A 13,991-nucleotide genomic window follows, 5' to 3' on the forward strand; every position below is an offset into this window, starting at 1 on the left:
AACTTGATAAGATGTTTTTCAATCATATTTGGATGAAATTGCAATAAAATAATTCAGTGTTTTGACTTTTAGTTGATTTTGAAGAAATAATGCATTCTCGGTTTGGTTATTTATTTATTTATAAATCTCAATTAAATAATTTCTTTGGCAATGCTTTTTTTTACAACTATACTACATATAACACTACAAAAAACGTTGTTTAGTGGGGGGTTATTTTTTATGTTTAGTGGGCGTTTTCGACCCCCACAGGTCGTGTAGCGGGGTTTTAAAAACTGCTCCTATTAGACTCGTCACACGCATACCGCGACGGTTTTACACAACCCCTTGGACATGGTGTTATTTAGAGGTTGTTTATTTGCGGGGGTTTTCTTTTTTTTAAAATAGAAGCTTTTATTAGATGGAAAATGATCTATATTACAGTCAACACATAACAATGTGAGTGAAGTCCCCCAATGATAACATAGCAAAATCCAAAACCAAGCTCGCCCCTTAAAGGAAGCGACGTAAACATACTGCAATAATAGCAAGTAAAACCCAGAGCCACAATCACAATGGTCAAACCCTGATCTAGCATTAAATGTGTTCTATCCAAGAACATAGAGATGAGGTACGATACCTAGAGTGAAAGAATCGTGATGTGAGAATCTAGAGAGAGTAAGAACGTAACCGCTTAGAGAGAGAAAGTAACTGAATTTCAATCTTGTTATTTCTCAAATGAGCTAAGAGTCTCTTACAATTGGTAACCGTCCCCTATTTATAGATTTGGGGCTGGGCTTGGCCCCCTAACTTCTCTTAATGGGCCAGCTGGGCCTCCCGGGAGAAGGCTCAATTTCCTGGCTTGCGCGTCACCCCGGGCTAGCGTCCCTGGGCGAGGGACCCTAGGGCTCGCCTAGTCCACAAGTCCACAGGACACCGAGCTCGAAGTATGAGAGTTGAGTGTGTCTTTAAGAAAAAACCTGAGGCGACGATTATGAGAAAACTAACTAACGCTAAAGCCTAATGACTCAAACAATTGCCAACATGGCTCGGTAACTAAAGCCTAAGACTAATTTTTTGGTTTCCCTAGCAAGTTCCTTCGGTCCCACGAGTCCACAAGTGGGCTTGTGGCGACAGTGCTTGGCTCCCTCGTCCCGCTTCAGCAGTGATCGCCATGGACCATGATGACTTGACGCGTGTAAGCCACATGTAATGTACTGAAATAATACAAAGGTCAACGAATCTGTAGAATCTCAACCGCTATCTCCGAAATGTCCCTTCAAATCATAATAAAGCCTATCAATTTTAATTCAAACCAATGAGCTTCAGCCGTTGTAACTTTTCATTTAATGTGCCGTTCCTATTCCTCAAAATCCGCATCACGCTCCCCTGAGTAATCATTTCATTTTGCCACGATGGGACACGATTTCCCAACCGCTACTCACCCTAACTTTTAAATTCCCCCTTACCCTATCATTCACCACTTATTGGCAACTTCCCTCATACTCGTTCCTGGCTCTCGTACCGGCTTCCTTCAACGACCCTGCAAACTCCGACCCTTCTTGCTCCCCTTCACACAGCCTTTTTCCGGTCAGTTCTTCATCCCTTCTCTCTTCATCTTTTTTTTTTACGATGCCCTCAACAGGAGCCTTTTCCTCCATGGAGGAAATCAAAGCTCATCGCTTGGAAACCTTCGCCACTCTCCCTTCCCCGTCCAGGATGCTCGTAACCAAGGAATCCTTTACCAGCCATCAGAGCTCTCTACCGGCGACTCTATTTCCGACCTTGCCCGCAGGGCTGGCGGTCTCTGTAGCACCCCGTTGTTAGAGAACCTCCTTCGCACCACCGGATGCCGGGACCAAGACCGCCCCTGACAACACCGCGCGTTCAATAACCCCAAGTACTCCCATTTCTTCTTCGTATACGAGTATTTGTTTCTTGATCTTGGCATTAAACTCCCTTTCTCCCTATTTCTCGCCCAAGTGCTACGTGATGTCAACGTTTCTCCTTGCCAACTTCACCCCCACACCTGAACCTATCTAAGGTGTTTTGGAATTCTCTGCAGCAGTGTCGATGTAGTGCCTTCCCCTGCCCTCTTTTCATTTCTCTTTGAAGTGGATTCCCGATCCCTGGGGCCTACGGCTGGGTTGTTCTGGCGCCCTGACCAGGTCCAGAACGGTTTGTTCCATACCAAGTTGGTTCCGAACCCCATTTATCTCGCTGGTACTTTCGGGTCGTCGTTCATCCCACTTACCCCTTGACATTCATGCAGAAGGAAGGGCAAGCCCTCTTCCCGTTTTAATAGACCCAATGTCCTAAGTCCATAGCCGACCCCCCTAAAGCGTTTCCCTCTTCCGGAGAAAGTTTTACCTTTGGGGTCCTATCCCGGCTTCCCCGCCTTAGTTGTGCTGAATTACTCGGCGATCCTCCAGGCTCCAAACTATTCCCTCGATTAGGTTTCCCTTCTAAACGTCTCCTTCAAGCCTTCCTCTTGGTCTTCCCGTTGCTGACAAATTTTTCTTTTTTCTTTTCAGGAAATATGAAGTTTTCTACTGCCGATCTGCTGAATGTGATGCCCGGGACCGAGGAGGGCGGGAAGTGATCGCCGGTGCAGTGAGGCACGGACAAGGAGCGGCTCCTGGAAGGCTTCTAGGCGGAGGGGCACATGAATGAACCGATCTCACACCCGAACAAGAGGTATTCCGAGACTGTATAAGGATGGACTATACAGTTGCGGAGGGCATAAGAGATTTGATTGGTACTACTCATGACAACAAGATGCATCTTCTTTTCGGGAGCCCAACTCATAAGAACTCCATGGTTAAGTGTGCTTGCCTTGGAGTAATATTGGGTTGGGTGACCTCCTGGGAAGTTTTCCCGGGAAGCGCGTAAGTGAGGATAAAGCGCGCTAAAAAGACTCGTGTTGTTAGCGTGAGGCCAGTCGTCAGATCGGGATGTTACACTGAAGGCCTTCACCTCTGGGAACGTTAAGGCGCCCTCCTCGGCCCAGGTTGGAGAAAAAAGACAAAGCTCGCCGGTGAGCGCTTGCTTGCCTAAGAGGAGAAAACTAGGCGAGCCAAACCCTCAAGCTACTCCTTTGATTGGCGCAGGCGGAGGGCCCATCGCGCCTGATCCTGTTGTTGCGGATAGCGCTCGCGATCCTTTGGTGTCCGGCCGTCATGGCGAGACGAGTGCTTCCTAGACTCCAGATGCCCTTCGCCCCGTGACCCCAATGGAAGGTCAACAATCACCCTCTTCCATCCGCCCGCCGTTTCCTTCGCCCGTCCAGACGACCCTCGGTCCATCAGCCCCTAGTTCTCCCGGGGTTGGTGGTGAGGGAGAGAATCTCTCTACGGCCCGCCCGAAGGGTCCTTCCAGCAGCTCTTCCCCATATCCTTTTTCCTTCCTCCTTTTCCACCCTTATCTTGAGAAATTGAGGGGGGCTCCCAGCCAGAACCCGCAAGATGTCGCCCAGAAAGCTGTGTCAAATCTTCTCCGCGCCGGCTGTCTGTTCGCCCAAGTGGCCTGGTAAGCGCGACCTCTTTCCGGAATTGCTGGGCTTCGCCAGTAGGTGGAAAAGCTGCGCTGTGATAACCTTCGGGCTAATGACACCTGCTCCAAGCTATCCAACCAGTTGGCGGCGGAGGAGGGTAAGACAAAGAAGATGCGACAGAAACTCAAGGAGGCGAAACTTGCGCTGATAACGGCGAACGAGAAGGAGGAAAAACTTGAGGCCCAGGTTGAGGGGCTCCGATGGGACCTTGACGCCAAGGAGGTCACTGCTGCTTCTCAGGAGGAAATCCTTGCCGCTAAAGACAAGGAGATCGTTGTCTTGCGTAAGGAACTAGCGGGCAAGAGTAAGACACTTGTCGAGGCCTAGTCGGATTTGGCATCCAAGTGTAAACTTTTGGCTGATAAGGAGGCCCAAGCCGCCGCCTTGGAAGAGAAAATAAGGGAGGAGGCTGCCCATGCGGTGGCCAAGGAGCGTGTCCGCGGCTTCCTTATCGCCAAAGCTCAAGTCAAGCACCTCCATCCTACTATCAACCTTGACTCCTTGGGAACCTTTAAAAGGGTTACCCCCGCTGGGTTGGAGGGTCCTGAAGACCTACCGGAAGTTGCTCATGTTGATCTCGGAGACGCTGTGGAACAAGAGAAAGAGATATGATGTTAACTTATTTTGAATAATTGTAATGCTACTTCTTTTGCTTTGTTTGATCGTTGTATTTTCGACTTTAAGTTAGTCAATTCAGTTTTATTTCCTATGTCTGTTTTAACGCTTCCGAAGTTTTCTCTCGCACCCCCCTTAGTTTCCTTGTTCCTGAATTACGTTTGACGACATTGGTGGTGTGCTGGGTTTAACTAGGACTTTTGCTCAGTTTTTGAACTGAAGCTTTCCCAATGGCCATATGGTTTGCCCGAGACTTAGCCTAGTTAGGTTTGCTCGCCCATGTTTCGGGGAGGCTGTATGGATAAGAAGCTTATCCGCACACATCGCCGACGAGTGACGGCAAGCTGCGTCGGCTTTTCCGGAGCGATCCCCAGACATCAAGGTCGTGTAGGGATCGCCACCTTCAGGGAATTTTTCCCACCTAGCTCTTGCCGCAATTCAGTGTGATTGAAATGGCTTGATACAATTTTTGTATTTTCAATCAGACGTTATAGTCAACAAACTTCCGAGATGGAGAACAAGAACGTGTCTTTGTTTTTACTATTTAGGCGTTTTTGCCAACAAACTCCCGAGGTGGAGAACAAGAATGTGTTTCTTCGTTTTTAATCCGACAGTCTTCATGAGTCGCGCTCAGCTGCTCGCCCTCGTGCCAAGCCAGGTTCTTCCTCAATCTTCAACTGTAATAGCACCTCAAGCTTGCCGCATTCCAAGATCGCGACACTCGCCTCCCATCTAAGATCTTGAGGTGATAGGCCCCCTTTCCTAATACCTTCCAAATCCTGTAAGGGCCCTCCCAGATCGAGTTCAACTTGTTCCCTGTGTTCCCGGTTCGTTTCTTAAGCACCAAGTCCCCCTCCTGCATCGCCCTTGGGCGGACCTTCGTGTCATATTTAGCTGCGGCTCGCTACTTCATCGCGGCTTCTCTGATACGAGCCTCGTCTCGCGTTTCAAATAACAAGTCTAGCTCCACTGTCATGTTGGAAGGATTCTCGCCCTCGAACTGCGACATTGTCCTTCAAGAGCTGTTGTCTATCTCCACGGGTAGCATGGCGTCCGCCCCGTAGGTCATCCTGAAAGGAGTCTCCCCTGTGGTTGAATGTTGCGTTGTGTTATAGGACTAGATCACAACTGGGAGTTCGTCCAACCAAGCTCCATTTGCCTCAAATAGTCGGCGCTTCAAACCCCGCAAGATTACCTTATTTGCTGATTCTGCTTGCCCATTGGTATGAGGGTGCTCCACTGAAGAGAATCTTCTCTGGATACCCATTTCCTCACAGAATTCCCTTGCTTGATTACTCGTAAATTGCACTCCATTATTAGAGACAATCGCCCTTGGGATCCCAAACCGGCACACGATTCTTTTCCAGTAGAAGTTTACGATCTTGCGTGCGGTAATACTTGCCAGGGGCTCGGCCTCTACCCACTTGGTGAAGTAGTCCACTGCCACGAGGATGAACTTCTTCTGCGACCTGGCGGTTGGGAAAGGTCCGACAAGGTCAACTCCCCACATGGCGAAGGGTCATGGCGAGCTTATCGTGGCCAGCTGCTCTGGCGGGGCTTTGGGTAAGTCTGTGAACATTTGACACTTTTCGCATATCTTTACAAATTATGCACAGTCTTTCCTTATTGTGGGCCAGTAAAATCCCGCCCTGAGGACCTTGCTTGCCAGGGATCTTCCTCCTATGTGGCTGGCGCAAACCCCCCGTGAACCTCCGCCATAACGGTCTCATACTTTGAAAAAGCGTTCCGTCAAGCAGTGCCTTTAAGTCATCATGAATTGCTGCAGCAATAACCCCATGTTAAATATTATCATTAAAATGCAGCATGTTTATAGGTTCATTAACTTCTACACGTGGAAAGAAAATGGATTCTAACAACTGAATCGGGTACACCTTAATTAAGAGCAACTCTTAAGACACCTTATGAGCACAACTCTGGAGATAGGGAACATGCTGAAATTAATATCTGATATTGTTCAAAGAAAAGACTCACTATGCATTCCATTTCTCTGACAAAAAAAAACCAAGTGGAAATATTTCTAAACTAGTAAAGAAACGCTTAGATTAATTGTTAGATTCTCACATTGGCTAAAGATGTGACCAATCAAGCACTTATAAATGGTAGTGCAAACCTTAACTCTTGAGCTAGCTTTTGGGTTGAGTTAGACCTCCATAATTCTATATGGTTTTAGAGTCTATCCTAGATCCATTTGTTGACTCCCCATGTTTGGGTCACCCGTTTCATTCCACGCTCCAGATGTCCAACCCTGGGCGTGTGAGGGTGTGTTAGAGTCTCACATTGGCTAGAGATGTGACCAATCAAGCACTTATAAATGATAGTGCAAACCTCAACTCTTGAGCTAGCTTTTGGGTTGAGTTAGGCCTCCATAATTCTAATATTAATGCTCAAAAGCATCACTGAACTAGGACAAATTGATAGCAAACCAATGTATGAATCTAACGAACATTGTGGATAATACGTGTCTAATCTGGCTTGATTGTGTATAAGAAGTTATCTTCATCTGGTTAGTTATCCTCTTGGCAAATCCAATGTAAAACATCCTAATTATCAGTGGTCTTCACATCCACATGAGATTTGATAAGAATAATGTAAGACAAATATAATGATCAAAAGAAGCCTTAGAAACCTATCATACCCAGAAATTTGTCAAAACATTTCTCCCTTGAACATCTTCATCTCTCAATCTGATCTTCCTGAATGCATGTTCATCATCGCCCTGAAGCTCAGCAAATGAAATCGCAAAGGTCATGTTTAAGTCCTTCTGAAACTATCTGTTATTTGAAAACTTAACCTATATAAGTATGCAAAAGCCTATATACACCAATCACATACCATAAAAAACAAGAAATTGATCAATTTCCAGAAGTGATTGATCATCTTCATCATTGAACTAGGATAGATTTATAGTATATTATCCAACTACTCAAACAACTAATAACCGACTCACCTATCTATAATACTTTTGGGGACATCCAGCAATAGCAAATGGCTCAGAATTTCATTTAAGTGCTTAAGATAGAAGAGTTTAAGGGAAACAAAGTAGCAGCACATATAAGTAATAGTTCTAATGTGTGCAATATTTCACCAGTCCTTGCAAGACACAGTCACAACTACGCAAATCTGGTTTTGGCCAATCAACCTTTTATAAGTATAGCAATAGGTTTAACCAAAAAGAAAACAATGATATATGAATCAGAATGTGTAAAATGTGTTATGCTTTAGGAAAATTAGATTTCATGTAACTGCTAAACTTTCTTGTCTGATTCTACCTAGACAAAGTAATAGCATGACACAAAATCAGTAAAGAGGACAATATTTTGCAGTGTGTCCAATCTACTTATGAAAACCTTAAAACATTGATTGTTTTAATCTTCTGGTTGTACATTGGAAACAACCAGAAAAACAAAAATGAGAAAGGAAATTAGACCAAATATCAAAACCAGAAAGTCACAAACTAAATTCAGAAAAAAAAAAATAAGGAAAACATAATTAAAGCTGCATCAAGTTCAGTTGTTACTAAAGAGGTAGGAATAATAAATCCATAAGTCACCCATTCTGGTGGAACAAGAACAAAATTAAATGTAACAGACATGAGAAAGAGAGAAACAGGAAGAAACTTAAAAGCAATGAATGGAACCACTTAGTTATTGAATTAACCAGTGAGCTCCGTCTCCTTGTGGGTCTCAATAACATCAGACTTGGGGTAAGCAATGCAAGCCTACCATGTTCAATGTCAGGTTTAGGAGGTTAGAAGAAATCTTGAAGATACACGTAAAAAGAGCCAAATACACAACCATAAAAGGCAAATTGGCATAAAGCCCCCCCTCTCAGTCCTAACACTGCCTCAGAAATTAATCAAAAGAAATTGATCACAATTGAAAGGACACCCCTTTGAATCACCAATAGCCAAATAACCACCAATTTATCATCACGTGACTACTACAGAGAGCTAATGGTCATTTATGCAGTGTGGCCAAATTTTTTTAGTTCTATCCTTCAATCATAGGTAAATGCAGTTAAAAACTATGAGCATTTTACCAAAAGTATATTTTTTACAAAAACACAAGACCACATGTGACCCCAATGTGATTTGTATCATTTTCCCTTGAAATGGAAGAGACATTGTCAATAATAAGTCTAAGAGCCATGACAATTTTTAAATGGAAGAGTGATGGATGAATTATGAAGATACATGGGGATTTTATAGAAGAAGGCGGTTTTCAAAGTAATTTTTTTTGTGATGGTTTAAAATTTGGTTTTAATATTGACGGTTAATTTTTTTCAATTTGTTTATTTTTCAATTATGCCTACCCACTGCATCAACAGACGATGTATTTCTCTAACGCATTCGGTAGGAACTATGAAGATTCTATAAATCTCGATTAAATTCATAGACACAATCCAACTCCTTTATTGTGTCCCTGTGGTTTTCTTCAGTCTCTAGTTGTGGGTTTCAACAGTCAATGGTCAAAAGGGCCAAGTGAGACAACAAATAATTTTTTTAACAGAGTGTTGAGTGGGCCAAGGACATGGGGATAGTGGTTTGGGCCCAAAGTTCCCTTGCCAGGCCAATAGTATAACTTAGTGCACTCTCTACTCTCTGGGTCATGTTTTGAGCCCATCTATAAAGCTTGAGGAAAGTGAAACAAATAACCAAACTAAACATGGAAAGGTGTTAGGTCTCATGGAACGTGCGTAGGCTCGGTAGTGTGGAGAAGAGTTTGTTAATTAAGGAAGCTATTAAGAGGCTCAATCCTGAAGTGGTCCTGATCCAAAAGACAAAACTCAGCTTGAACAGGCACAAGGTAATTTATTATTTAAATAAATAACTACAGTAATTTACATCTTTATTTGTAATTCAACTTATTTTAGTTATCCAATTTTTATATTAAATTTTGTATATCATTATATTATTTTTATCTTTTTAAAATTCTTATTTATTTACTATGATCCTTATTATTACATCATGAAAGTATGATTTTAATTCTTATTGTAGCTCCGTGAATAGATATTAAATCAAATTCGTAACAATATATCATTTAAGATTAAATTTAAACTAACCATTTTTATCGCTGTGACCCAACGAGTGCTATTTGTAGTGGTAAAAAATAATGATTTTAAAAGAGCATATTAATTTCCATCTTTAAATTCTTTGTATCAAGCGCCAAAGCATTTTAAAAAATAAAATCATCAATATGGAGCGGAGAATGAAACATAAAATCACGCACTCAAGATGATGTTTGGAATTGAAAGGAAAGATTCGTTCCTTTTGGAATAAAACTGCATATTTTTTTTTGAAGGTGTTATGCATAAAATTAAGTGCTCAATTCAATTGATATATTGAAAGATAAAACTGCATAAAAGGGTTGTGCGTGTATCAGTGTCACCCTTCAAGGAAATTGACAGAGAAGATATTATTTTCGGAGATTAATTTCTATGCACTCAAAAAGTGTAAATAAGTTTTATATAATTATCCAATTATATCCTTCCATTTTGGTAACCCATAATTAATTTTAAATTTAATAATATTTTAAATATAAAATGAAAGGATGTGATTGAATGACTGTATAAAACTTTTTACACAGCAGTGCATAAAAATTAATTTTTTTTCTTTCTAAAAAAGAGTGATGTGGCAGGTTGTGAACGAGAGGGTACAAAATGATTGAGTGAGAAATCAAATTTATTATTTTGCAGAGCTGATTGTAGCTATTGGTTACATGCACAGACTTAAATATGCCGAAATTCTGCACTTATCGACTTGAAGCTAAAGTTCATCCATAGGATTACAGAACGAATGAAGTTGTTCTGATCACTACTATATATCCCACGATACTATGACTACATCAAGTCATATTAATCTCATTTCATCAGTTGTATAAGGAGATTTATTTTAATTTATCATTGATAATCTCAACATTTAATTGCACTATATATCACACATTTAATTGATCGAGCTATTTTGTGGATTGATTTAATTTCCAGCAGTGTATAATAAAGATAAAGACTAAAGAGCATAAAGAAAAAATAACACGTTAATTATTTGGGAATTTTTAACCGTGTCAGGTATGCACTATATATGATATTAAATATTAATTCCATAGGATGGATACACGAAAATACCAAAAATAACATAGCTGACAAAATACTTGATATGCTTATCCAAGAAATTTAATCAATATATACCATCTCAATGTCACTTCCACGTTGGAAACAATGAAACAAAGCACTGCATGCATGGCTATATAAGGAGATAGAATGTTGTTAATTTGCTCATCATATTCATTCATGCATGATAATGAATTTGAAAGTTTCTTCCATGGCTACTTTCTCATATTTCTTTCTACTTCTTTCCTTCATTGGATTTCTAGCTTTGGTAAAAGGAAATGATGAGAGTCTCAATGTATATGGCACTACTGTTTTGATCAATGGCAGTGTAATCGTTAGTCAAGATGGAAGCGGAAACTTCACCAGTATCAACCAAGCTGTGGTTGCTGCACCAAATAACAGAAATCCAAGAAGTGGTTATTTCTTAATTAATATCAAAGAGGTATGAAGAGTATGTGTCGATCCCCGCCAATAAACCGTATCTCATGATGGTTGGACAGGGAATCAACAAATCAATCATTACTGGCAACCACAGCTATGGTGGTGGATTTGGAACATCTAGCTCTTCAACATTTGGTAAGAAAGTGCAATTTATATGAAAAATATTACTTACACATGTATTTTTTATGTACACATATCATGCATTACTCAATTTATATACCTCTTTCTTTCATTAGACCAAATGATTTCAAGTCATGCAATCTATATATATATTCTTTAAGCTAGTATCAATTGAAATATCTGTACGTACGTGTTTTGGGAAAAGCTTTTTAATTATCATTATCGTTGTATAAAAATAAAAATTCGGTAATAAAAATCAGTATTAAGCTAGCTAGCTCAATTTAAATATTTGTACTTAATTATGCTATATATTTTGCTCTCATGGTACACCTTGTATCTTTTCTTTTCATTCTATATTTATATATTTAATATTTACCAAATAAAATATATAATAACAATTGCACTTTGATTTATATATGAAAATTTGACCGTGTGTTTTTTTAGACGTGATGGCAACCGGATTTTTAGCTGTTAATATCACATTTCGAAACACTGCTGGGCCAAGCAACAGACAAGCAGTTGCATTAAGAAATAGAGCAGATATGTCCACGTTCTACCGTTGCAGCTTTGAAGGGTACCAAGATACTCTCCTTGTTGATGAACATAGACAATTCTATAGAGAGTGTGACATATATGGAACAATAGATTTCATATTTGGAGACGCTACGGTTGTTTTGCAAAACTGCAATATATATCTGCATCTTCCTTTACCCAATCAGTTCAATGTCATCGCTGCTCAGGGAAGAACAACGCCAAAAACCAACACAGGCATTTCGATTCACAATTGCATTATTAAACCTGCCGATGATCTAGCTTCGCACATTAATAGTGTGAAGACCTATCTTGGAAGGCCCTGGAAGGACTACTCGAGAACCATTGTTATGCAATCCTTCTTGGGCAATCTAATTGACCCAGCTGGTTGGTCTAAATGGGATGGTAAGCCATTATCTACATACTCTACGTTGTACTTCGCAGAGTATGGCAACAGGGGACCTGGGGCTAACACTTCCCGCAGAGTGGCATGGCCTGGTTACCATGTCATAAATGCTACTGATGCAGCTCACTTTACCGTGGCCAATTTTCTGCAAGGCAATGAATGGTTGCCACGAACTGGAGTGCCTTACACTCCTGGACTTATAACTTAATTAATAATTTCTAGATTTATAATTCTTCTATGAAATTTGTGTTATTATAATAAGGTCGGGTTTGTATATATATAATAATTTATGAATTTTTAGATTTATATTGTCTTCAGTAAATCACATTTGCAATTTGCATGTGTTATTGTACGTAAGTGTCGGGTCTGTATATATTTCTGAATAATTAATAAACTTTTCTGCAATTTAAGTGTCTCGGATCTGCATATATATAGCAATTTATGATTATCATAGCCACCTCTTTATGAATAATGAACTTTAAATTGATCTTTTTTTAATTTAGTAGGTTTTTAACTGGTATATAGCCACGGCATGCAATTTCCATTATGTTGATGAACTCATCATGATTATCCATTCCAAATTAATTACAAGATATGAAGATCACATGCTATATAATACATATTCATTCCTCCATTCACAAATTTGCTTTAATTTCCTTATTTTCATAGCTTGTGAGCCAATTGATTGAACCAATTAATGTATACGTATGTAATGATTTTTTATTTCTAAAAGAAGAGATCACATGCCATATATTATGGTTCATAAGCAAATTATAAAAAGAAGAGATCACATGCCATATATTATGGTTCATAAGCAAATCACATGCCATTTCATGGGGATATCCATGTTGGCTCCATCTCTAGGCCTTGCAACTCAGTTGCGGATTGGTTAGCTTAGGCTGCGATTAGTTTTCCTTTTGGTTTTCATTCTCTTTTGTCCCCCTTTGGGGAGTGTCACCATTTATTGAGTCTTGACCAGGGGGCGTTACCTCCTCTGCCGCTTGATTTAGTTTTGAGCAATGCTATCTATCCCGGAAATGCAAGATGTGATTATGTGGCACGCTAAACTCATTGAAAGAGTAATTTGAGAGGATTTTCTAACTTACTAACAATTAACTATTAATATTTTCCTGTTAAAAAATGTGGCACGCTAAAATGTTTGAAGAAATGAATATGTTAAAAAAGATGCATGTGAGGATGTGATCAAAACCAAAAGATGCAAGTTTTCTTGCGTTTTGTGAATCTGATCACTTTCGTACAAACAATATTATCCTTTAGTTTTTTTTTTCGTACAAACAATATTATCCTTTAGTTTTTTCATTTTTAATAGTGTGAAAAAAAACTAAAGGATAATATTGTTTGTACGAAAGTGATAATATTTTTCAATGTTAAGTTCTGGAAAGTTCTTATTCGTATTAAATATAGAAAATAAATTATATTCCATAATTACTTTAGGGTAAATTATGTTTCTGGTCCTTTAAGTGAAATTTAAATGTAATCAATTGTTAGAGTAAAGTTTAAAATCATCCACCGTTTAAGAAAATATATCCAATGTTTAATTTTCGGTGAAGTTTATTGAGGTGAGATGGATTTTTTCCCGTTATATTTCATTTCCACACCTATGTTACTAATTATTATTTAAAATAAATAATAACAAAAAACTTTTTTTTCGATGAACAAAAAATTCTTTTAATATACGTCATTGCTCTTGTTTATTTTTCCCATGTAAACAAAAATCAATGACGAAAATCGAAAGAAAATTTGTGGATGGATAATAAGTGGAAAAATTGTCTTCTTGGATAATAACGTTATTGTCACGTGGCAAATTTAAAATGAGTTTAATTTTTATTCACTTATGGTGTAAAACTTTTAATCAATTAATCAAATTTTAATGATATCAGAAAATCTATTTTTTTATTTATTTAGTGGCACATTTTTAAAATCTAGCTATTTGATTAATGATGGTGTTAAAATATTTTACACGGTAAGTGCATCATCATTTTATCCATTTGGAAGTTCTGAAATACTTTAAAATGTTATAATATTTTAGATTAGATTAGATATACTTTTTTTTACATGGAGATTAGATTAGATATACACCGTCCAATTAATGAATTGAATGATGTAATGTCAACCCCAATTTTATCCCATTATTATTAGGGAATTCTTATTCAAACCCCCCTCCCCCCAGCTATTCAGATCCAATGAAAAACCGGAAATCCG

At 39.4% G+C, this 13,991-nt stretch overlaps 1 pseudogene; it reads left to right on the top strand.

Annotated features, from left to right (window-relative positions):
- The first annotated feature begins 10,460 nt into the window (after positions 1 to 10,460).
- On the top strand, positions 10,461 to 11,976 carry LOC130743979 (probable pectinesterase/pectinesterase inhibitor 7; annotated as a pseudogene).
- Positions 11,977 to 13,991: the final 2,015 nt, after the last annotated feature.

The sequence above is a fragment of the Lotus japonicus genome, chromosome 3, assembly GCF_012489685.1.
Source record: "Lotus japonicus ecotype B-129 chromosome 3, LjGifu_v1.2".
NCBI classification, from domain to species: domain Eukaryota; kingdom Viridiplantae; phylum Streptophyta; class Magnoliopsida; order Fabales; family Fabaceae; genus Lotus; species Lotus japonicus.